This window comes from Danio rerio, chromosome 5, assembly GCF_052040795.2.
Source record: "Danio rerio strain M-AB ecotype USA chromosome 5, GRCz13ab, whole genome shotgun sequence".
Lineage (NCBI taxonomy): Eukaryota > Metazoa > Chordata > Actinopteri > Cypriniformes > Danionidae > Danio > Danio rerio.
In genome coordinates this window covers 37,186,358-37,213,448 of record NC_141025.1, presented here as the reverse complement: position 1 = coordinate 37,213,448, position 27,091 = coordinate 37,186,358, and the positions used below count along the sequence as shown (strand labels likewise).

General features: G+C 34.1%; 2 long non-coding RNA genes across 2 annotated transcripts in view; both read right to left on the bottom strand.

Moving 5' to 3' along the window:
• LOC141385554 (uncharacterized) overlaps positions 1-21,185 on the bottom strand; it is a 96,784-nt gene extending 75,599 nt beyond the window's left edge. The window contains exons 1-5 of the long non-coding RNA XR_015491419.1: positions 21,112-21,185; positions 16,506-16,664; positions 15,043-15,101; positions 14,796-14,946; positions 11,476-11,526 (exon numbers count right to left, since the gene is read on the bottom strand). This is a non-coding gene — a long non-coding RNA (uncharacterized LOC141385554). The remainder of the gene's footprint in view (positions 1-11,475; positions 11,527-14,795; positions 14,947-15,042; positions 15,102-16,505; positions 16,665-21,111) is intronic.
• Positions 17,385-20,057, bottom strand: LOC147844051 (uncharacterized). Its single transcript, XR_015490664.1, has 4 exons — positions 19,970-20,057; positions 19,300-19,453; positions 19,121-19,213; positions 17,385-18,595 (listed from the first exon to the last, which is right to left on the bottom strand). It is a non-coding gene; the product is annotated as an uncharacterized LOC147844051 (long non-coding RNA).
• Positions 21,186-27,091: the final 5,906 nt, after the last annotated feature.

Sequence of the window (27,091 nt, the reverse complement as noted above, 5' to 3'; positions counted from 1 at the left end):
ATATACTGTATTGCAATACAAATAGAATTTCACCAAGTGACTTTAATAACTCTCTTTGGAAAGAATTCTTTGAATTAAGTTGAAGTCATTTTATATTGATAAGACTGATTATGTAGGGGAGTGCATCTGAAAAAAATTTAACAAGCAAGTTGCAAACATAAGATCATGTAAACAAAATATACAACATAAATAAACAGTGTTTTATGGTGTTCTGGGGAGTATAACAGTATTAATGTATAGAAATTAGAGAAACAAATAGTTAAAAATAAATCATATAATTAAATACAATTCATATTTATTTATGCTATAAATATTATTTCTATTTTCGTGACCTGAATATTTTAAATATTTCAAAAGTCATAGTTATTGTCCAATATTGCAATGCTTTTCTGCAACATATTGCGATTTTAATGATGCGATTTTAATAATGCATTGAGTAGCTCTATATTTGGAAATAGAATTTTTTTTTTTTTAAACAGATTAAGGTTTGCAACAGATTTTGTAGTGGAGAGCAATGCATACATTATAATAAACAAATTACAAACAGATTAATACCAGATAGCAGAAAAATTAAATATACAGTCTTAGAGCTCTATCTCACACCCGGTGCAATAAGGCACAAGATGTGCATGGCGTGATTTGTTACTATTTTCAGACCAGCACAACCCTAATTTTCTCTTTTTGCGCCATGTTGTTTAAACAGCAAATCCATTTGCGCCACTTTGTGCACTTGTGGGTGTTCTGGTCTAAAAAGGAGGTACGTTAAGGGGCATTGTTGGTACTTTGCTATTTTGAGGAACTGAAACAGACCGCACCATTGACCAACTAAAAGATGGTGTAAAGTCTATTACAGAGCGTGTTAGTTATGCGCCTGTAAAGGTTCACACACTTACACATTGATTAATCCACACTTTTAAAGAAATATTTATTATTTTCTATAAATAAAAAAACTACTACCTCTATTCCACCTTTATGATGAGGGGGCTTTTAAGTTTATTTGTGACAATTTGTATTTGTATAATGTTATTATGATTAGCAGTATTATTTATTACATGCATATTTATATTTGTTTTAATAAAACACTTGTCGGGTTTGGAAGACGTATGCATCACCATATGGGGCATAAGAATAGGACTTGTTTTTGGTTATAACTTTTTGAGCACACTTCCCTATTATTGTTCATTTATTTGTTTGCTGGAAATTAGAACTGAATTTAGAAATAGTTTTAAAACAAATTGTTGCGCTTAACAAACAAAATGAATTATGTAGGCTAATGGATCTCTACAGCAGAGTGCGTACAACACCATTTCACGAAAGTAAAAGTAAAACAGAGAAAGTAAAGAGGCTGAATGGAGGAGGCTCGTTCTTTATCCTCGCTGCAGATAGTCTGTTTTTCATGCAACTGAAGGGTTCAGTTTTTCCAATTACAAAGTCTACCATGTAAGTAGCAAATGCACCATGGTGCAACGCAACTGATTCTTAAAGGGAATGGGAGATGAGACTCTGATTGGTCTAATGCATGTTAGGCTCAAAACACACCCTTCAGTCATTTCTAGACTTAGGACAACCCTGCTAGACCATGCGCCGGGGCACTAAGCTTAGTTTTCAGTCCTTGAAATAGCAAAAGTGGATTCGGACACAACCTTACTGCTTTTGCGCCTTGCGCTTTAGACTTTGCACCTGGATCATAAAAATAGACCCCTTAAATGTTATTTTTGGGAAGTCTAACAGCATTCAGGTATGTAAATTGAAGAATTAAAAAAATTTTATGCCAGGTCAACAATTTGACATTGCACATTCTGCGATGTGACTATTGCAAATGTGCATGCACACTGCAATGTCAATGCTGAAATTATATATTGTGCAGCCCTAATGTGAACGTCACACACAACTAAACACAAATGGACCAAGCCTCGAGCAAATGCAGCTGGTAAATTTTCTGCTGCAACATCTAATGTAATTTGATTAAAGATGGCTGCCGTATGGTAAAAAAAAAATTTCTGTATATCTAAATGAACAATTCCTTCCCTCGAGTTCCATCTGGAAAGTGTTGGGTAGTGATGGACTGGAGCAAATTTGTTTGTGAGAGACAACCAAATGAAATGAGCTTTGCTGCACGCTCGACTGCACATCATGACACGACAGAGGCTGAAATCATGATCTGGTGAAGACGTCAGCAGACAAATGTTTGAGAGCAATAGTGCAGCGAGAGCAAATACTTAGGCAGATTTCTAGTAGCACTGGGTTTTATTAAATGAGGTCTCGCTGAGCTCATCTGTTATAAAAGATGCTCAAGTTTAAATGCAACTGAAGAGCTTCCTCGAGACTTGTGCGAAGTTTGGGGGTGTCCAATTCTGTGGCTGTGGTTTTTGCTTAAAAGAAATGTGAATGACTGGAATATAGATTTGCTAAACCAGCAGAGTTCAGCGAAACTGCTTTCAGCAGCTTTTGTAACCCGTGTCTGGAACTGGATGGGTGACAGTTTAGTTCCTGAATATATTAACGAAGGCAGATATGATGTGAATGGGCCTATGAAATAAAATATAAAAACAATATCCTAATGAATACATTTTTAAACAACTTACTTGGACTCAACTCTTATAGGCCATTCTCAGGATGGATATAGCTGCCAATGAAAATGAGAACAATTGCAACTATGATCAACTTAGACAGGATCGTAACATTTTAATGATGATGAAACACTGGAAAAACTGGTTGTTCAACCTGGACCTCCATTGCAAGCAAGCACAACTTTAGCACAATGCTTATCTGTGGTGAGTTTAGAAAGTACAAACAAATTACATGTTTCTGTTAAGCTTATTCCAATGGCCAATCAGATTTAGTCCATGCTGAAAACACCACAGTTAAGTGTGTATTATTCAGAAGCTGCAGCAGACTTTTAAATCAGTATGACGATTTTAAATCAGTATGACGATCTATTTAAAACTGAAACAGATTATTGAGTAAGGGAGGGTATTTATTTTTGCACTCCTCCTTTCATCTTTCATGCCAGTGCTCTCAAAGTTATGTTTCATAAACAAATTTCAGGAGGAGCACGATCAGGCTAATTCATCATCAGCTCAAGACAAAACCCCTATAAATAGTCAAACACTGCATACCTTCGTTTTCTCTTAACTTCAGCATCCCTCCACCACCCAAACTCCACACTATTAAACTTGATACCTACAGTAATTAATTCTGAGACGGGAGCGTTCTGGTGCTGGGCTACACATTGTGCTCAGACCCTATCTCTCTCTATCCTGATAAGGGGAATAACATGACTTAGGATGTCTTTCCGAGCTCAGAGCCCTCTTTCTGGACAGCATACCAAATACACACATCCTATTCAGTCAAATATCTGTGAGTTTGAACTTGTGAAACTGCTAACCTGATGTCCCGGAGCTATTATGTTTTCCAGTCGCGTTACCAAAAATTAATCCAGCCTGCCCATTGGACTTTCTTCATAGGAGAAAAATTATAGCTTATTTCAGTGCTTTTGTTTCCTCTCATATATATATATATATATATATATATATATATATATATATATATATATATATATATATATATATATATATATATATATATATATATATATATATATATATTTAAAAAACTAAAGTAATTCAATTATTTTCAGGCTACCAGGGACTTTGACATTTTGCGATACATTTTCACAGCAAAATAACATTTGAGGGGGTGTAGCTAAGCATATTTTGCCCAAGCCGTCAAACTGACATCATCAGAGAATCTAATTGTTATTCTAGATCGATTTGATTTGTAATAAGTCTAAGAATGCACACTAGTAAAATAAATATTTAAAATTTTTATTTTATGTGGACTTAGTGCATGCAGAGTGAGTGGCTGAATTATGTGCTGTCAAAATTCTCATCATAAAATACAAAGAGCAGATAAAATGCACGTAAGAAATTCATTTCACTTTAGCTAGTGTTTAGTTAGTGAATTAGTTTGTGTTTTCTAAAGTGCATATTTTGATTTAGATTAAATGTTTAGGCCTCATAAAAAATTGTTTCAGCACACTGAACACAAACAAGCAAACCATTGCAATCCATGCAAGTCAGTCAAGTAAAAAAAAAGATCATGTTGACAATTTAGAGTAAAGTATTTCTTTTAAGAGACAATAATTAAATGTATGCATATTCAAAACTTTGCACCCATTTTGATTAACAAATGATAATAAAATATTATTTAAAAAAAAAGAAAAATGTTAAAATGGTAAATCAGGTTTAACACTCAAAGGTAATTCATCAAACTGAAATATTGTAATGCTGTGATTAGTCAAGGTCAGCCCTGAAGTGCACCACTGTCATTATTAGGTGAGACCACCCCAAAGTTTAATCCTAATGAATGGTTTTGTTGTCTGAAATGTGGAGGTCAAAAGATCTAGACTGGAGCAAAGTAACCAGGCTTGTCTGCTGGCATGACTAGTCAACAAATGAAAAGAAAACGAGGAACACAGAAAAGAGCTGGTTCTTCCAACTGTGTATGTTACTGACTCCCTGAGTACCTGATTTTGATGCCAGAAAGAGCTCATGACTGTAAGTCTGAAGACGGCAGATTCACAGATTAGTCAAGACATTCAGCAAAGCACTAAAACAGATGTTACAGGGCAGGGTTTCCTAAAAGGTGACGCACAGCCCATATCAGGACAAAGTCAAACTGCTGGCTTCTTCCCAACATTTAGGTCCAGCATAAGCATGTCAACATATGTTGACTTGAACTAAAAATAATCAAAGCAGGCTACTGTATATCAACCATGAAGACTCCACGAGAATGAAGGAGTTTCATGTTTGCTGACTAAATTGAGGTTCAAAATTCACTTTATGACTAAAAGTTGAAAATTTACTTTCAAATGTACAAAAATGTAAAGGTGCTGTATGTAAGTTTATGAGTCATTTAAAGCAAGAAAAAACCTTTACATGTTTGCAGATATTTTGTGAAACATCATACAGTAAGTGAACATTCTTGTTTATCTGAGAAACAATGCTGAAGTTAGATATTCCTCTTTGAAAATGTGCATTACAAGCCAGAACGCTGTCTTTGTTTTGGTTCTTTTAACCCACCTAATACCAAGTCAGCCAATAATTTTTCAGCACCCTGGGTTGCCTTAATGAAAAACAGTGTACTTGACTCATTCAGTCAGGAAGGCTCTCAAAGTGTGAATGTCCATGAACGAAATGCGACCTCCGGTGGACAGTATGGCAGCCTCCTAATGAGACGCAGATTCAGATTTCCACTTGAGGTGGTTGTTAACTAACAAATAGTACAAATATTATGAACGTAGGTATTAGGTGAGCAGTTTACATTGTAACCATGTGTCCTAACAAAACATGACAAATTTAAATACAGCCATTCAAAAGCACATAATAATGCACTTTCTGTAGTACTCATGAAAAGCTAAGACATATAAAAAATACATATTAAACCTCTTTAACATTATTAAATGTACAAGCTGAATGATTGATATTTGTTAACTTGGCCACAACTTGAGTCACAGTTCCAAAGTTCATTTTCAAATGGTTTATTTTCAAAATCTGAGGTGAACTATCTGCTGCTGCTTTCAGTAGTATGGCAATAAATGTCATGTAAAAAGGCATTCAAACTCTCATTGTTAGCATTTAACACTGAATAAAGCACATGAGGTGTACCTGTTGTGATCATTGTCAGTTTATCCTGTTGTTCAGCTGCAAGAAATGGAAGCCGTTTCAAAAATAAAATGTATATATCAGGTGTTGGTTACAATAAAAACATCTTTTAATATGGAAAATATTCCTTCTGTCATGTACCGCTGCTTTTATTTAGTACACGATTTAAATCAGCCTTTAGGCTCGAGAAACATATTAACACATTTGGAACACACATTTGGAAACATATTAAAGGGCACCTAGGTTACCCCTTTTTTCAGATTTAATATAAGTCTTTTGTGTCTCTAGAATGTGTATGTAAAAGTTTCAGCTCAAAACACCCATCAGATTTTACATCATACCTTTTACAAGATCCTGTTTTATACATATTTCCACCAGGGGTGGTTTTGTCGTACTGCGCCTTTAAGACGAGTCCTCCCCGCCTACTGTTTCTATGTGCCTTCCCGCGTGCTTTAATCTCCTCCCTCGGCTGCGTCAGACAACAGACAGACATAAAGGAAGGTCTCACGCAGCTTTTGTGAGAAATACAGCTTTACTAATCAGTATTAGCATTGCACTGTTTTTGCACTCAAATGTGACAAAATACAGGCTAATCTCCACTGCTGTGTTGATATCTGTTATGTTATTGTACAAAATAAACCTGATTTAACATCTACAAACCGGGATTCAAGCATCTTCCTTTATAATTGTTCTGACACACAGATGTGCTGATGAAGTAAAGCTGAAGTAAATCGCTGTAATTAATTACACACATGCTCTGTTTCAAAACACTTTAAACATGTGAAACTTACTCTTAATCACATTTGATGATAATTGCTGATCCTAGCGAACTGAACAGACCTTTTATTCCCGGTTGCTTTGCGTATGTCTGGTCTTGTTGACATATACATGTGACTACATGTTAATGTGCACAGCTGTCAATTAATTCGGTGGGCGGGGGGACCGGACTCCTACGTAAAGTTGCGGTCGGTCTGAAAACCGCTCCAATTGGTCCACCGTGGGTGTGTTTATATCACCCCAATATGATGGTCTATACACTATATATACACTAGGGTTGTAACGGTATGAATTTTTCACGGTATGATAATCGTCTAAAACAATACCACGGTTTGACGGTTTCGCGGTATACGGTATGTTACAAATGTTACAAAATAATAGAACAGTGAAGCAAATTTGACTTTTTCCAAATAATATATTTTTAGTTACTATAAACAACACCACTTACAATGAACAAATAAAAATAAGAAAATAATAAATAATGTGTCAAAGTCCAAATAAAATCCAAATAAACATGGTGCAAATCCTCAGTAAAAAATAGATATAAATATTTACTATACTATAAATAGTTACATAACGAAGCTAGATTCAATATGGAACATCCTTAGGTTTTATGTGCCAGCATGGATATGGTTGTCTGTGGATATGGATTTGGATATGGTTGTCTGCAATGCAGACAAACAGCTGCATCTTCATTTGCGTCTTTTGAAAACAGCAAGAGCAGCAGTTCGTCTTTGCTGTGTCACTGTTTTGTCATGTTTCTGTGCTGCTGTGCATGCAAAAGTACTTAGTATGAGAATTATTTCATGAAAAACTTTTTTTTTTGCGTTTTATTTAGCCGCGCATAAATGTATGCCTATCTCTCATTCCGTGTTGTTCAAAAAGCTTGGTCCACAAACAAAAGCGAAACCTATGCTTATTGGTTGTGATATAGCGAGTTTGAACCAATCTGGGCATGGAGGAGGGACAATGCATCAATGCATCATGTCTGATTTGTCCGGAGACACAGTGACGAGCGTTTCTTTGTCAAATCAGCGTTGTCAAATGTTGATGACGTAACCGCACTGATTCCGGAGCCTCTGAAAGTCCGCGAATGTTATGTGATACAGCACTGGAAAGCTGAGATTCTCTTCTTTATGCCAATCTTTGAATTGTATGAATCGGATCAGCGGATCAAAAGTTATTAAACATTTAAGAGCAATACTTATTTTTAGCCGCGGGCGGCTGTCTCGGTCTTTAAGGGTTAAAACCGTTGATATGCAATTGTTCATGGTATGATAATCGTGCACGTTCAAATCGTGGTAAACCGTCATACCGGTATATTGTTACAACCCTAATATACACATATGTTTGTCCAAATAGCTTGAAAAGTAGATCTTTCACTATAGGTGCCCTTTAAAAATATTGTTGAATGACATTTTAAAACTGCATGAGAGTGGATGATTTTGCTCCAAAAAATAGCTATTTGAATGCTTGAAAAGCTTGAAAATATCATCTATGACCTACAGTATATGTTTGAAAACTACAGTTGGGAACATTTTGTATTAGTATATGGAACATCTTTTAGTATGTTGTGTTCCTCATAACTATATAGTATGGTTGTACTGCACATAAAAATATAATTTATTGTACTTTGGATGCTGAACCGCCTGTGGTCACGTCTACTTATATGGAAAAGAGCAGCTTGTACTTTCTGCAAAACACTGTTGTGACATTAAAGTAAGCAAATAAAGACAGAATTTGTATTCTGGGGCAAACTATCATGAAAAAAATATCACTTGGCTTTGGAAAAGGCATATGTGTTATTGATGGAGTTCTGCGGGTAGACAACACAAGGGTCTGTTAAGCAGACTAACTGCTGCACTCCCAGCACTAATAGCATTGCGCTGCATTATTGATAAAGCAGTGTAGTATGCCAAACTGAGCGGGAAAATAAAAGACACCATGGATACCGTGACACGGCTCATAAAATTTCCAGCCTATAACATCACTTCTCTGCAGTAGAGGAAATGCAAAAGATTACAACCTTATGCAGCATAACAATGCAGGCTTAAGGGCCAAATGTCGGAGAAAGTGTGTGAACTCAGAGAGACCTTTGTTCTTTTTAGGCAGCCTACTGAGCAAAAAGCCATAACTCTTTTTCTGTGATTCATCGCTCACATCTCAATGTATCTGAATGTGAATGTCTCACTTCAATCATCTTAAATTGCGTTTGGAAGGCAAGAACCACCTATGAAGCCAGTGAAGCTTTCCACTTCCATTTCACCATTTCCTGTAGCTAAAACAGCAAGGCACGTCGCTAGAGAACATTGGTTCAATTCCCAGAGAACGCATGAATTGATAAATTGTGTACTTTGAATGCAATTTAAGTCTATTTGGATAAAAGAATCTGCCAAATGCACTGATGTTGGCCGCGTTCAGACAGCATCAGATCCAGACAGAAAAAACCTGTGGTGTGAGCACTGATAAAAGAAAAAGAACAAAACGCGGGATGCACGCTAATGCATATGTTCATGACAAGACTGACAGAGAATTTCAAGGAGCATCAATCATTTAAGCAAAATCCTCTGGTCTCAACAAACAGACCCTTTTCATTTCCACACACGGCCTGTAGACTGCTGAACCCAAAAGACCCTGAGGAAACATCTCTGCTGGAGGATTCTTGGAATTCATTGAGTGGAAGAACAAGAGTTGAGATTGTAAGCGGCTTTCAACAAAGTGGAGGTAATACAAGTGTTTTGCATGGACAGATGAGCCTAAAAAAGGTCTTCTTGGTTTGCCCTCCTCCATATTTCAGACATTATGAAGATTGACCCACTCTAAACAGGTGCTTCAGATACCAGTGGCAGGGTCCAGATCTCCACTATGCCAAAAATTGTACATCATAAAAGTGAATTATGCAGCCGTGAAGACCCTTGTTATAAAATTGGCACGCTGCAAACCATGCAATTACCTGCTGGGTCACTGTTTCAACATTAATAACAATGTCCTCAAAAGCCAGGCAGAAAATGCAATGTTACTCAAAGCTTCAGAAGGTTTTAACACAATCTCACAAAACTGCACAGGAAATCCAAATGACTTTTATCCTCATGACAGAAAGAGGGATTCTTCCGGCCAAACCCGTAAAACAATATATTATCTTTGATAACTAAACGGCTGTCATTAAACACCATGCAATGTTCAAATACAAAACTGTTTAAAAGATAAATATTACATTATAATGTTGTGAATATTCGATCCCTCTACATCAGCAGTACTTATCCATGTAGCCTCAAGACATCCAACAGTTATTCAAAATAAGCCAACAGATATAAAACGCTGATTTATGATATATAATGCAGCCTCATTAAAGAGGTGTGATTTAAAGACCTAAAAAGTCAAGTGAATTAATAACATAAAATAAAAAAAACAACTCACTAGGCACTTTTAAAATTAAAGTGCTCTTATTATGGATTATGAAAGGTTCATATTTTGGTTTTGGGAGTCCCCAAAAACAGACTGACTTACATGTAAGGTCAAAAAAGTCTTTCATCTGCTTCTAGATGTACGCGCTGATTTACTTGGCATAATCACACAGACTTTAAAAGATATGGACGTAGTATCTGTGACATCATCCATAGGTTTCTGAAGAGCACAAATGAAGCAAGTAGGCGTGGTCAACCATCATCGCATCCACCAGGGGTGACCAAATAAGGGCAAAGAGGCATCAATGGAGCTACAAACGCCTGCTAGTCTTTTGCTTAGACAGGCTTTTCTTTGGGAGAAACGCTATACACTTCATAACCTGCGACTCATTTGTGTTCTGACCACAAGAGCTTGGTGGTATACTACATCAATAAAGTGTTTAGTCTTATAAAAACACTGTTGTAATACATTGAGCCACTAAACATTGTTCTTATGACTTTTTTCTACAGGAAGAAAACGTAAATTACTTCTAAATACTTCAAATACAGACTGTGTTAGTAAATGCAAGGCTATTTATAAAACCCAGGCATAACACCGAACGACAACGCTTCGGATGACTGTATTATAGCCTACAGCTAATCAATTTGTCAGAAAATGGATATTATAAATGATAAACTATCTAAAGTTAATGCCGTTTGGACATAGTGCTATCCTGTATCTCGCGTTCAATAAGTGGACGGGCTAAAGTTTAATGTTTGTTGACGTCAACATGAAACAGCTTGTGATTCATTTCGAAAACAAGTTGTTTTAATGACTCTGAGTGGACTTTTTCTTTCGAGAGATTATGCCTTTATGCATGATGCACTTTCAGATTACTTTTCAGAATATATTCATTTACTACTCTTATACATTAAATTCATAATACAGGCACTTTAATAGATATTTTTCTAATTTTTAAAAAGCTGTTATGTGTGCTTTATATTATATTATAGGCCTTGAGTTTACATTTGTGATTACAAATGTTCAATTTAAGTGAGTATTAGGAGATGGCAAAGATAATCAAAATGTAAAAATAAAGATTGATGAGCATGCACAATTACATATACAAATACAAAATTTCTAAAAATTTTGCAAGATGATATATTTTGCCTATTGGTTTAGAACAAATTTTGCTTTCATACCAATCATTTAAAGGTCCACATTCTGCAAAGATGAAGCTATATATATATCTATTCATGATTCACAAACATGCACACAGATCCAGCTTCCATCATCCATTTTTAGTATCTCTCCTTCATTGTATTTCAGGAGGATTGATCTGCCGTGTCAGCAGTGACTCACATTTCATTCTCTCAAATGGGTAAAATATGATCAAAGCGAGGGAGAATATAATACGGCCAATAGAAGATACTCTGCAGAGCAGACAACCAAATCAATTGCAGTGTGATCGGAGCTAAAATTAAGTTCTGAAGAAGACGAAAACTGACAAGAAGATTGAAAAGAGGAGTTGATTACTTTTCATTTAATAGCTGCTTTCTGCCTTACAACACCTCAATTGTGAAGACAGGCTCCCGAAGCAACAGTGGTTTAAGTGAGTTTCTTAAAAGCACAATGGTGTCATCCATACCTGGGATCAAACTTATGACCTTTGTGTTTCCAGCTCAGATCCTCAATTCACCTGGGGAATAAAAAAAACACAGAAATCCTTTGAAAAACTTTGAAACAAGAAAAAACATTATAAATTGGCTGGTTAAAGAATCCTGTTACATTACCTTTGGATATTTAACTAAATTATTGACAAATGTTGTACATATCAAATAAACATTTAAAGTTGTATTGCTAATCATGTCAACAGTGAGCTGTAAAAAAGCTGAAATGTCATTTCCCCTTGTGTGAAGGTTACCAAGACCACAAATATCTTTAAAATTATCTTCAGTTGTGTTCCGAAGATGCACAAAATTATTTTGGTTTTGTAACAACAAGAGGATGAGTAATGACAGAAATTACATTTTTGGGTAAACGAACCCTTTAACGTGAACACCTGATCGCTACATCTGAGACAGAGAGAAATGAAGGTGAACAGAACTGGTGGATGAAATATGATTCTTTATAATATGAGAGACAGGGAGAAATATGATCTAAAGGGCCTTCATAAAGTGTTCAGATGGACTGTACAATTGCCCCTTATGATTGATTGTTCTTAGACAAGTTGGTGTTGAATAAATGTAATCATTCATTTTAGTTTTCTTTTTTTTTTTTTTTTTTGTGATTCACCTAAAGCAATTTCAGTCTTTCACACAAATTCAAATATCAGTAAGACAAATTTATGTCACTTGTCTTATCTGTTGTTTTACACTAACAATAATAATAAAAGCTACCCATAGCTTGGGACTCACAGGTGATTTCCATTTGTTCACACTTTTGAAATGGATTTGAAAGATTTTTCCAAAATTTTAATCCTTGCTATGCAGTTTAATGGTAGGTATTATTTAAATTTTTATGTTAAATAACTTATATTATTCATATAAAGATGAAGGACAGCAAAACGAAAATTAAATAAGAATGTTTCTTGAATGTTACACTGTCTTTATGCAGTTGTTTAACAGTTTAACAGTTGTTGTTGTTGTTAAGAATTCAAAGTAGGTATGCTCATAATAACCAATTAACTCTTAACTGATTCATGGTATCAGTTAAACAATAATAAAAAAAAATTGTAAGAAAAAAATAAAAAGTTTAGCTGCATAAATGTGTCACACATATTTGTTAACTCACGGGACAGTAACACATGCAACCACATGTGGAAACAAACATATTTTGCCAAAAAAGCAAAATGAAAGAAGGATATTGCTGGTCACAGTTCGACATAGACAAGTTGATGCCAAACCAGTGCTGATGCTGATTGCCTCAGTCCTGGATCTGCATCATAAGCACCTCCATTTATTTGCACAATTGGAGAAAGAAGCCGCAAAACAAAACTTTCTGAAATGTGCTCTGCTTTAAAAACAAGCTGGCCACAGTTCGATCAGAGCACGTTCCAGCACCGCTCATAAACAAAACAAATAGTCTGTAGGAAAAAAAGGTTGGTTTGTTGGTTGTACACTAAATCATTACAAGATGTACAACCAACAAATCAACTTTTTTCCATTTGGAAAGTTGCACTTATTAATAGTTCTTATAAAATATCAATTTTTAAAATAGCCTACATAGCCTCATCTACGCCTCAAACAAATCCAAAGATTTTTTTTATTGTTGCATAATGATAATACATGTGAATTACATTTTTGTTAACCGCCCACTACCCAACTGTGTGGTGATGATTTGTTTCGCTGTGTGAAAAATAAAGATTTAAATTGAATTAATGCTTCATTATAATTGTTGTATCACAAACTTCAAGAACTTTTTTTTTAATGTCATCATTTTTAAAAGATTACGTCTTGAGCATCTGATTTTTCCCAGGTGCTGATGTGCTTTCATATTTGCCGCCTCACTTGTGGCAAGTTCAGGTGAGAGTGTTTAAGCAACTCTGGCAGGAAAATATACATTTAGAATTCAAAGAAAATATTTTAATATTAAAAGGAAACTTAAGTTTGATCAAATCAATGTCGTAATGAATCCCTTTAAATAATGTAGCCTTTGACAGCAAGCATCAGTGTTTCTTAAGATTGAAATAGGAATAAAGGATGATGGGGTGGGGCAGATATATGCGTACCTTGAAATAAAATCCTGCAAGCGCCCCTGAATCTGACTAATTAGTGGTTAATATACGGTTAAAGAGGGGCGGTTGTCGGTTGGCAAAATTAACCGAAATGTGCATCCCCAATTCAAAGTTACATTCATTACCAAAATATTTTTTACCAGTAGACATTTTAAATAAAATAAAATGTACATTTTAAATAATATAAAAACAATATGCAATAGAGTAAAAGAACCTTTCTAAACTGTGAATAGTTTCTTAGTTATTTGTTTCGTAATGTAAAGAATATAAACAAAGCATTTTCCACTGTAAAGAACCTTTTAAATGTTCCTCACCTTCCAATGAATCCATCATGGGCAATAAAAAGCTCCGCTTTGTTTGAAAAGTGTTGAGGAAAAGTTGGCCAATGAATAACAAAAAAAAATAATAATTAATTTTCAAGTACTGTGTGTGTGATGTGAAAGAAAGACCAAGGCTAAAAATGTGGATGATGAAGATGAGACAGGATGAGCTTCCTGAAAACGGGAAAGAGGAGGGTATAGCCTGAGAGATAAGTGTGGTGAGAGTAAAGGTCAACATCGCTGCAAATGTCAGACAAACAGGGAATATTTTTAGCGGAGGGATTCAGACAGACGCTGAAACAGAGCCTATGATGCATCTGACTATATATTTTGATGGCATCGGTGCCAGTTTCAGCCACGGTGCCCAGTGATTTGATGGAGAAGAACACTGTAAAGGTCGTTTAGCGTAATCCGAATACAGCAGTGTTGATCTCAGCCACATCCATTTGAGTACAATCTAGGCTGTCTTCCCTGTTTATGAATGAAGACAGCAGCGATCAGAGGATATTCTTTCTCTCATTTGGCTCGTGTAATCAAGTCCAGTTACTGAGAAATGAAATCTGAGAAATGAAAGGAGCAATGTTTATGGCTTTCATCTGTCATACACACACACACAAGCTCGGAGTGAAGCAGACTGGCTAATCTTACACGCCTCCCTTCAAATAAGAGACACAGAAACATAATCTTGATTGCTGCCACAATTGTTGTTTGTCCCTTTAGCCGGATTGTCTGTCCTTTGGATAAATTTGCTGTCCATTACTCGGCCCGTCTCTGTGTCCTCTAAATGTATTATCTGTTTAGGCCTGCCTTGTTCTGGAAAACTAATTCACACAAACAAACAGCCACAACAGAGCCTCTCCGTTTTGAACATACAGAAAACAAACAAAACACGAAAAAGACCTATAAATATACCTTCAGACGTTCATTATTCATGTTTTTTTCCGTTGATTTTTCGGCTTGTTTTTTCACGTGCTACCTGTTGAAACCGACCTGCAGGCTGCAACAAATGAAATAGCGCTGCCACCTAGTGATCTCCCAGAGGAACTACATCACTGATATTTAACTTTCAAAATAAATGCAGAAAAATAGACATTAAAAAATAATTAATAAATAAATAGACAATAGCATGTGTTATAAACCATTTTAAAGAAATACTCACAGGTTATTGTTTTGTCATCAATAATGGTTTTTGCCATCCATTTTCAGACTGAATAGTTCCTTTAAGAGACCATTTATACATTCAAAACAAATGTACGTGTCAGTAATAAATTCTAATTCATAAACATTCTCTCTCTCTCTCTGATCTTTAAGTTAAAAAATGTAATAAACATAAATCACTAAATTCTAGTAACATAGTGTCATAAATGGTGTAGGCCTACATTTAGGGTCTTAACATTTATTTATTCATTTTCCTTTGGCTTAGTCATCGCCACAGCAGAATAAAACGCCAACATATCCAGCATATGTTGTACACGAATACTCTACCAGCTGCAAGCTAGTACTTGGAAACACCCATAACACTCTCACATTTACACTCATACACTACAGCCAATTTAGCTTATTTAATTTCCGTGTAGCGCATGTCATTGGACTGTGGGGGGTGAGGGGGGAACTGGGTCTTAAAACAAAATGTTTTTTTTTTTTTTTACAAAGTCAAACTTTAAATTGGTATAAGGTTCCATTTGTTATCCAGTCAGCACTTTCAATGCAAACCGAAGAGGACCAATCAGGATCATCTCAGAGGCCAAGATGAGTGTTAATAAGGCCACGTTTTAATTTTTTCCACTATCAGAATGTAGGCTAATGTATTATTATTATTTTATGATTATACTGATGGTGAAGCAACAGAAGAAGCACTTATGAATATTATTACATTATTTAAATATCTAAAATGTGAGTAAAAACAATTTATATATATATATATATATATATATATATATATATATATATATATATATATATATATATATATTATTCAGTCTGATATTTTTCTTTTTTATTAAACTTCTATACAACTTTGATGAAGCATTGCTTGTTTCTTGCTGTTTCTAAAGTCTTAAATTACAGTCTTATTGTAGCTGTTTTGTGACTTTCCTAAAATAAATATCTGAACTAGATGTTAGTAGCACTGCCTTTTGTGCTTATATTGAACAAGAAAAAAGTCGTTTGAAAACAAGTAATTCCTCAAAACTGCTCAAAATGCAGATAAACAATATAGTGTTGTCGCAGCTCACTGCAATATATAGAATGTTTTGAAATTTGACAGTATCATATTGTAATCAGTGCCCGAATTAGTTCACCATATATGTGCATTATCAACATGGATTAATAATTAATTAATTAATAATAATAATAATAATAAAAATAATAATTACTAATAATAAATTAAACTGAGCTTGTTTTTAGCTATTATACAGTCATCCGATTTTTCTGTTTATAGATTTCAACTGATCTTTTTTTTTAAGATTTAAAAAAAATATTGTAATTCTTCAAACAAAAGTTGGGGTGTTTGGGGGGAAAAAAACATCATAAATAACTTGTATACTCTCTTCTGAAGCCATAAACTAAACTATGTGTGCAAAACAGATTGAAATTTGGGTCGGTTTTCATGGAAAAACTTACCCTAGATTTTAAATTGGCCAGGGCTTACAGAGCCCAGAGGTGGAGCTGCATCACATGGCCCAGAAGTAGAGCTGTACCAGAGGACTTATTTAACCTGAGGCAGAGCTGCACCACAGGAACCACTGAGCCCAGAGGTACCGCAGAACTGCACCTTGAGACCTATACAGAGCCCAGAGGCGGAACCGTGATATTAAACCCACAATGCACCATGGAGCCCACTAAGCTCAGATGTGTCCTCTTAGCAGGGGACTCACTGAGCCCTGAGGTGGAGCTGCACCATGGGGCCCATTAAGCAAGTGGGTGGAGCTGCACCCAAAACCCATTGTGTAAGTACATTCATAACAACTACTTTAACAGATATTGAAAAAAAAGTCTTTGTGGCTACCAGAACTTAATATATCTGCTTTTTCATGGCATTCAGTACAGAGCTTGTGCATTTTTTATTATCCTGACTTAATAGAAGTATATTCAAAATACTATATAAAAAGATGTTTACACTACACTCAAAAAAATGATTTGTTGGACTTACATAAAAAAAAGAGTGTCAAGTGGTTCCACGTAACTGTGTTGAGTAGTTTCTACAAGTAACAATATAGTTAAATGAACTAAAGAAATCCAGGTAAAGTTTACAAAATATTTCTTAGTACATTCAACCCATTTAGATGTGTCATTATTGCATTTTAGTTTTATGTATATTTTACTTAGTAATGTTATGTTAGAATTATGAACTTTTAGTATGTAAGGTGAACACTATTTATATTTATATTTATATATATATATATATATATATATATATATATATATATATATATATATATATATATATTTCACTTCTAACGTATGTGCTCTACAAGTGTAAAATTTAAATAATCAAACATATTTTAGAAACAAAATGAATTTATTTTCTTTGCAATGTTTTGCAACATACAACTGCTAAAAACCCATAAAACAATTTCAATTTCCTTTGAAACAAACACACTAAAACATCAGATGCTTTCAGTTAACATTTACAGGGTCTTTTAAAGTGCAACTGGCTTTAAGAATCTGAAATAATCTTACTTTGAAAAATGTTGTACATGGAATGTTAAAATACTGCTAAAATTAATTTCTGATCTTTACAATCAATAGTGAGAGTAACATTAAAACTGGCCTCTATTTTTGTAAACATTCTCAAACAGTTCAAATAAAAGTACAAAAAGAAAGAAAAAAAATGCAAAAGCAACATTTGGTCAATAGTGAACATTCTTACAATGTGCTACTTCAAATATTGGAAGAAAAATGTATAAGAGCAAATTTACAAAAGTAATTTGACATTTTTTTCCAGTGTCACAAAATGCTACAATGCTCAATTGCTGATATTTCAAAAGGTTTAATATATTGTTAAAGTTGACCTTTATTTATGAAAACCACCACAAAACAACAGCTTGTTTAAAAAAAATACACATAAAAAAATTATAAAAGAAGTTTTACTATTGACCAAAATGTTCTTTCAATATGTGCAACTGCAAGTAATAAATTTTACTTTGAAAAAGAAAAGGAAAATTTAAGACAAGCAGCATAAGAATTAAAAAAAAGCAAAGAAAAGAATAAAACTGAAAATCTGAATCTTTGTAAATAATCAAACAATTATAACCATTTAAAGTTGTAGAACTCCATTTAAAACTTTGGTGCCATCGACAAAGATAACTTTAAAAATGGCCCTTAATTTTAAAACTAGAAACAATTTAAGTGTCTCAAAAAAGCTTCTTCCTCTATTTCTTTCATTCGTCCAGAATGATGTACTGATTCAGCCAACAAGTTTGTTTTTGAGAACTTGTATTTTGTGTGACAGTTTATGTGCAAGTCCCAGCAACACTTTCTGAAAAACTCAAAAGTGTATTTCAGGTCTGAAGGATAACAAATTCACGCTGTTTTTGACTCTCAAAGAAAGAGAACAAGCCTTGGTGACATCGCCAAGGTTCTGAAGCACTTTGACTTCCTCAAAAATCAGTCCAGCAACTGATGGTGGGTCACAGACTTCTACACCTTCAGGCTTAACGATGTAGATATAAAATCACAGTATTGGCCATGTCTCTCTCAAAGTCTGTCGCCTACAAAACACAAAAACAGTATCACTGTTCAGTCAGTTTAATTACATCAAAAATACAGATTGTAAATTTAAAGAATTTTGTATCAACTGTCCATTCCTTAATCTTTCACATCACGCACCTGCAGTGACTTACAAAAATACTTTACTGTGTTTGTTAGGGTGGTCAAAAGTACAGGCTTCTGTACTGAGTTTTAAAAAATGTGAAGAAACCATCATTCTTCCAAAGAAATTCAATTGGCCAGTGTTATTGCGCTCAACAGATGTGACTGTGATTGGCAACACTGATAATTGCCACCTTAATCTGCCTAGACAAATCTGCTTGAGAATCTGCTCGACTGTGCTCAAAATTTCCCCAGAAAAATGCTAGCATCATAACAATCTTGTTTTTCAGTGCAGACTGGTGCTGAAGTCTGTTCTTTTGACAACCCCAAGGTAAATATACTTTGTGTATTGATATTCCTTGACTATATTATGTGAATTTATGTGATGGCATTTTAAATATTAACTGACTGAAAACTATACTTACTGTATACTCCTTCATGAGGTTTTAATAGTCTTCATTAAGATACACAGAAAGTGCTCTGAGAATGCAAGCTCTCCAAGTTGAGATGGCATCATTCTGTAGAAGAGACATTAGGTATATACAATGAAAAAACACCATACTAAATTGGAAATTATTTACAAGCATCAATACAGATAACAAACCTTGTTGATGGTAGCCATGAGTTTTCAAATTTTCCGTTTTGCAATTTCTTCTTTTGTACGGTAAATGCTGTCCAGCTTGCTGGTGTAACCATCCAGTTTTGAAAAATGTTTGAATTAGTGGGACAGAAGTGATTCGACTGAATTCAGCAGCAATCTGTAAATTTAACACACAGGATTATAGTAAGAATAGCTTTCATACAAAGTACTGTCTCATTGTTTTCAGGTTCTTATAGATATGACTAAAATACTCCCATTCCGAGTCTATATGGCTGCAAGAACACACATGGCAATTGAACGTGGTTACACTTGCAGGTAACCCCGTGTTCTCCTTTGCACGGCTACAATTAAGATGGCTGTGTAGTGCACTCCACGTTTTAAATCTACAGCGACAGTCAGAATAAGTGCATGAAAAACGAATACCGCGACCACAATGTCTATGCACTAATCTATAGTGTTTCAACAACTGTGATCTAGTTGTGATGGTTATTTTGCAGTCTTTGCACTGCCACATGCTTTCCTTGAGAAACACGAGTCAGTATAACAGGCTAAAAATGCTAAAATTAAAAAGACTCCATAATACACTGATATAATAAATTAACATAATTCTGTGAACACTCACATCACTTTTCCTGGTGATATTTAACACTAAAGATTAATGAAATACTCATACCTGACAAAGCCACCATCTTCTCCTCCTCATGTGCTTCACATGTTCCTCTCTCTGACTGTTCCGTTGCTCCGCCTCCAGGTAGGTAGCTACGGTATCAGCAAATATCCAATCTTAAGAGGTTTTTGCGTTTTACTCAACAATGTTAAGTTGGCCTGTCAAACCCTTATTAAGTAAAGCCTATAGTACTACATTTTTGTAGAAATAACATGGTAAACTTATGTTAATTTAATTACTATTATGTTTTATGTAATGTGAACAAGGATGGGTTTAGTAAAACTAACAATAGGGAAAGTTTATTTTTTTGAGTGTATATAAGCCTGAACTATAACATTTATTTTATCACACTGTAAAAATATATCAATAAGTTATGTCAGCATATGCATATGTTAAATTAACTTAACTTTAAAATATTTCAACTTTTTATTAATTAATTAATTAATTAATTAAGTAATTAATTTGTTTATTTATTTATTTATTTATTTGTTTGTTTGTTTGTTTTTAGGCAACCACTAATTTTATAGTGTACTTTTTAGAAAAAGTACTAAATCAAAATAATCATGGCTAAAAACAATGTTTTGCGTTGGGCTGCCAGTAAGTTTGTCAGGTTTTATTCTGCAAAAACAACTTGCTGGATGTACTTTATCACAAAACAATGTTCTGATAAAAATACTTATAATACTTTATCAAATCTTTAATAAAAGGCAATGCTGACAGAAACGGAAATGGTTGAATGGAGTTGATGGAGCATATACAAACCAATATTAAATAATCAAAAACATTGGCAGAGACAGACAAGCAAATAAATGGATGTGCATTAATTTACTGACGGTCAAGATGATTCGAAGTTCCCATATGAGCCTATTTTATTCAGTGGTTATCATCTCAGAATAACATACCTAGGCATATCATGACTGACAAATCAGAATCAAGTATTCCTGACAGCCATGTAATAAAAGTTACATAAAGCACTTGTGTGTTTTGCTTGGTGAAACTTACTGGAGCTGACTGCCTTGGAAAGTCTGGAAAACCTATCAAACATTAAAAGCCATCTTCTGTGGACTTTCTTGATAACTATTCACCAAGGATTCGATAACAAACAGGTGGACAAGATCTTCACAAAAAGAAATTGAAGTGAAACTTACCCACAAAATGAACTGATGCATTACAACACCTTGTCTCTGTGCTGCATTCCTAAATTCTCTTCACTGACAATAGCACAGAGAACATTCACATCCTTCTTATAACAATGAACAAAGAAAACAAAAACGACTCAAGTGAAGGAATGCATTTAGAGTTAGCCAAACTGGCATTTGAACAACTACAGCAACTTCTGTAAAAACAGCCTAAAAGAATTAGTTTTTGATGTTACTGAAGAGTCTACAAACACATTATCTGCAGTTAAAAAATAATAATAAACCAAACACACTGCTGATCTTACCTTACCAACAATTCATTAATGTAAATACACTTGACTAGACATAACCTGAGTAGGCACATATTTTCTCAAGGAGATGTGAGCTGATACTTACTTTATTGCAGGACATTTAATTTTATTTTTACTTAAGAGATAATTTGACACAACACATTATTGGCACCCAAGATGAGACTTATAAGGGTCAAGTAAAATGGGGACTTTGTTGGGCAGACCCAAGCAAATTCATCACATACACTAAAGAGTAAGCATTCATTTTTATGAACATTTTGATACTCTTGCTTTTTTTGATGAATCTCCAATATACTGTCAGCTAAAAATCTTCTTAAATGTTCTAATTATTTCTTTAACAGTTATCATTGTAGATCAGAATCATACAACAAAACACATCTGAGTCAGTTGCTCACTAACACGAGACAGCATATTGCTCAATGATTTTTCCCAAGCTCATTACAGCTAATAATGACAAGTGCAAATAAAAAAAATTAAACCTTTTTGTTAAAGAATTCATTAATAAACAAATCACTCATCTCATTTAGCAAAGGCACTGAAAGAAATATTTGGGGGAGTTTTAAAAAATTATCTTAAATTCTCATTGTTTGCTAATGTCTGTCTTTCTACTGTAGTTTGTCTGGCTGCACAGAGACATATATTGGCTGTTCCTAATGTTCCCAATCAAACCTTAGAGAACTGAATGTCCCTTATAAAAATTAACTATGATTTTAATATAGTACAACCACACTAACCATTATGTTTCTACACATTGATTACTATTTGTATAACCACATGTTTACTAAAAAGCCATGGTTAAACTATGGCTAGTGTCGTAAAAACAATGATTAATGCATGGTTGCATGGTTTATACATATAAAACAATGGCTAATTTTTGTGTATGTGGGAGTAATATCTTTTTAAAAGATGCTACTAAAGAATACACAGTACAAATCATTCTGTGTTTTTGTTTGTGGCATTTATATATAAAAAAGAGTTTGTTTTCAACTGAAAACTTACAATTTATAAGTTAAGGTAGGCAGCAATGTGCATGAGAAATGTGCAAACAACAACAATCCCAAACACACACAGAGCACACATCAATTCTGCTACATCTGTGTTTGAGGGAGAACAAGCAGTCTGAAAGTTTACTTGCATTCAGACAGAGAGAGAGGTTATGTTTTGTGTCTGCAGGTCATTTACATAGCAGATCCCCTCTCAGCTGCAACCCATCTCTGGGAAATAACCATACACTTATACACTATGGACAATTTTAGCCAACCCAATTTACCTGTACCTTATGTATTTGGACTTTGGGGCAAACCAGAGCACCCGGAGGAAACCCACGCGAAAGCAGGGAGAACATGCAAACTCCACACAGAAACGCCAACCGACCCAGCCAAGGCTCGAACCAGCGACCTTCTTGCTGTGAGGTGACAACACTAGCTACTCCACCACTGCATCGTCCCTAAGTTATTAGCCCTTTTTTTTCCCAATTGTTGTTTAACAGACAGAAGAAAAAAATAAGTTTTAATAACTTATTTCTAATAACTGATTTATTTTATCTTTGTCATGATGACAGTAAATAATATTTAACTAGGTATTTTCAAGACACTTCTGTACAGCTTAAAGTGACATTTAAAGGCTTAACTAGGTTAATTAGGTTAACAAGGCAAGACAGGCAAGTTATTGTATAACGATGGTTTGTTCTGTAGACTTAAAAAAAAAATTATTTCGAGCTTAAAATACTAATAAAAAAAGGTAAAACTGCTTTTATTCTAGCTGAAATAAAACAAATAAGACTTTCTCCCGAAGAAAAAAAATATTATCAGACATACTGTCAAAATGTTCGTGCTCTGTTAAACATCATTTGGAAAATATTTAAAAAGAAAAAAAAAAAACATAGGGGGGTTAATAATTCTCACTTCAACTGTATATTTGTATGTAGTAGTTTGGTAATAAAAAGTCCAGAGAGAATTATTTTAATGAGTATTGGTATCGACTGTATGTAAAACTGCCTTCATGTTAATTTGGAGCAAAAATGATTTTGATGTGTAATTAAACAAAATGTTGGTATATAATTAAATAACAAGACATAAACACAAATTTTTAGTATAGTCACTATTTTTCAACCCACTAATTTCATTCATTTATTCATTTTCTTTTTCGGCTTAGTGCCTTTATTAATCTGGGGTCGCCACAGCGAAATACCCGCCAACTTATCCAGCATATTTTTACACAGCAGATGCCCTTCCAGCCGCAACTCATCTCTGGGGAACATCCACACACACTCATTCACACTCATACACTACTGACAATTTAGCCTACCCAATTCAACTGTACCGCATGTCTTTGGGGGAAACTTGAGCACCAGAAGGAAATCTACAAGAATGCAGAGAGAACATGCAAACTCCACACAGAAACACCAACTGAGGCTCGAACCAGCAACCTTCTTGCTGTGAGGCAACAGCACTACTCACTGCACCACTGCATTTCCCTAACCCACTAGTTTAAAACAGTTTATTTATTTATTTATTTTTTGTTAACAGGTAGTGATCTTTGTCTCCCCAGTTCTCTGCAAGGTTTGACTGCTTGTCTAACCTAAAGACCAACACTCTCAGTTCACAATGCGATCGGGACAAGATTTGGTAGGTGATTATAGATGGGGCTTTTAGATTATGCTTGTTGCTTAAAATTATCTGTAGAATACTTGTAAAATGTATTCTGCAAAATGGATATTTATCTAACTCGCAGAAGCAACAAGGATGCCTTATTAAGGCTCTGTCACTCTAGAAGCAGCAAGTGATTGAGCCATCAATGACTCACTCATGTAATAAGATAGCTAAAGTTTATAGAATTTTATGAAAATAAAAAAGCTGTCAGAGTGCGGTAATGGAAGTTTCTCCAAAAGGCTTATCCTGTCATTGTTTAGTTACACCACCAATCCTAAAAACAAAAAAAGAAAATATTTTGAAGAATGTTGCCTACCAGTAGCCATTTACTTCTACAGCAATGTTTTTTCTTACTATTTACGTCTGTGTATATCTTACAGTAATGATATACAATGCTGTAAATACATATAGCAAGATAAATGGTGCTGTAAATGTTACAAACTGCTTCCAGTAAGTTACTGTAGATTCTACTGGAAATTGTTAACAGTGTATTAATTAAATCTAATCTTTATATTGACTTTGTATTTAAGTTTTGAAGCATGTGAATAATTACATTTACATTTGGTGTGAAGTGAGTAAAAACCTAAAGAAAAAAAAACTTGTCGCTAATGAATTAGAAAAAATGATTAAGGGAAAAGCTCTTAAAGGGTAATAAAGTAGGGGCATGAAAATAGACAAGTTTACTAGTATGATTTACAGAATAAATTAATAAGTTAAAAACAGCTTGGCATAATGTTTCATATATTTTGAATGAGTCAGGTGGTAGAGGTGGTCTTGTTTTATACATCGTAATCTTTTAATAATCTTTCCGTGAAATCAGAATGTGTCTGTGTATTTGATCTTCAATGTGAGATCACAACTTTTATGAGGCCATAACTACACCATCTGATTTCAAAATGCATGGCGTCACTCCCAGAATTTGAAATTATTTTGATAGATATGACAAAAAAAATTATTAGTTTTAGAAGAAATAATAGTCATCTCTGCTGGTATATACTTTTATTAATTGCCGTCTATTGGTGCTATTTTAAAACCCAATGAAACTCAATACTATATAGGTCCCAAATACTACTAACCATTAAAATGTACTACTTCAAAAACTAGTTTGTATTGTTTTAATTGAAGTTTTATTATTTTTATTTTCTTTTTATTTATTTATTTATTTATTTATTTATTTATTTATTTATTTATTTATTTATTTATTTATTTATTGTAGTGAAAACCATAAGAGTTTACTCACTTCTGTGATGGTTATTTAGTCTAGTTTAATTTAGTTTTTTCTTTTTCATAGAGGTTGAAATAAAAGTGAATGCTAATAACAAGCTTTCTCCAGGTATTTGTAATTTTGCTTCTCACTTAAAAAAATAACATGCACATTTCCTATTCCCCCTTGCTTTTACTACTTAAGTTACTACCTAACTTACTTTAGTAATCAATTTAAAACACACAATGTGCTGCCATTACAAACTTCTGGCCATATTATGAGCTTATGAGTGGCTTTATCCAAACATTAAACTTATTTAAAAAAGAACGGAGATTAAAATTCATTAAAAGGATTTTCCTTTCCGAAAAGAATTCCGGCTAATCACTGGTGTTCAGCTTCATGTTCTTTTATCATGAAGGCCACTAGAGGGCATGTTAAGATCATTTCTCTAGGCTTCGCCACTATATGCAGGTATATGCGGATATGCAGCTGCTACTGTAGCAGTATGTCATTCAGTGACAGTCTGATAAAATTTAATTAAGTTAACTGACATTAAATTTTAAATGACATGAAAGCATAAAATTCTATTTCAACTATACATTTCTATAGGACTCCCCCTGTTTGAGACTGTGATGGCAGGCAATTCATAACTTTCAGCCAATCAGAGAGCTGTGTTCGATGTCACTTCTTTTGCTTAGTCTGGTCCTTACCAGCATGGCAAACAGAGAAAGAGATGAGGAGGCTTCAAGCCAGGCCGCGAACGATTAAATTCCCTTTCATTAAATTCACTAATGTTGATCCTGGACCATCATCATTTATTTAGAGTGTAAATTCACTATTGTTGATCCTGGATCATCATCATTTAAATACATTGTAAATTCACTATTGTTTATCCTGGATCATCATCATTTAAATACAGTGTAAATTCACTATTGTTGATCCTGGACCATCACAATCATTTCAATACAATTTAAATTCAATATTGTTGATCCAGAACCATCATCTTTTAAATACAGTGTAATTCACTATTGTTGATCCTAGACCATCACAATAATTTCAATACAATGTAAATTCACTATTGTTGATCCTGAACAATCATCTTTTAAATACAGTGTAAATTCACTATTGTTGATCCTGGACCATCATCATTTAAATTCAGTATAAATTCACTATTGTTGATCCTGGACCATCATCATTTAAATTCAGTGTAAATAAAGTAATGTTGATCCTGGACCATCATCATTTAAATACAATATAAATTCACTATTGTTGATCCTGGACCATCATCATTTAAATAAAATATAAATTCACTAATGTTGTACCTGGACCATCACAAACATTTAAAAGTAGTGTAAATTCACTGTTGTTGATCCTGGACCACCATCATTTAAATTCAGTGTAAATTCACTATTGTTGATCCTGGACCATCATCATTTAAATTCAGTGTAAATTCACTATTGTTGATCCTGGACCATCATCATTTAAATACAGTGTAAATTCACTATTGTTGATCCTGGACCATCATCATTTAAATTCAGTGTAAATTCACTATTGTTGATCCTGGACCATCATCATTTAAATACAGTGTAAATTCACTATTGTTGATCCTGGACCATCATCATTTAAATTCAGTGTAAATAAAGTAATGTGGATCCTGGACCATCATCATTTAAATACAGTATAAATTCACTAATGTTGTACCTGGACCATCACAAACATTGAAAAATAGTGTAAATTCACTGTTGTTGATCCTGGACCATCATTATTTAAATATAGTGTAAATTCACTATTGTTGATCCTCGACCATCATCCTTTAAATACAG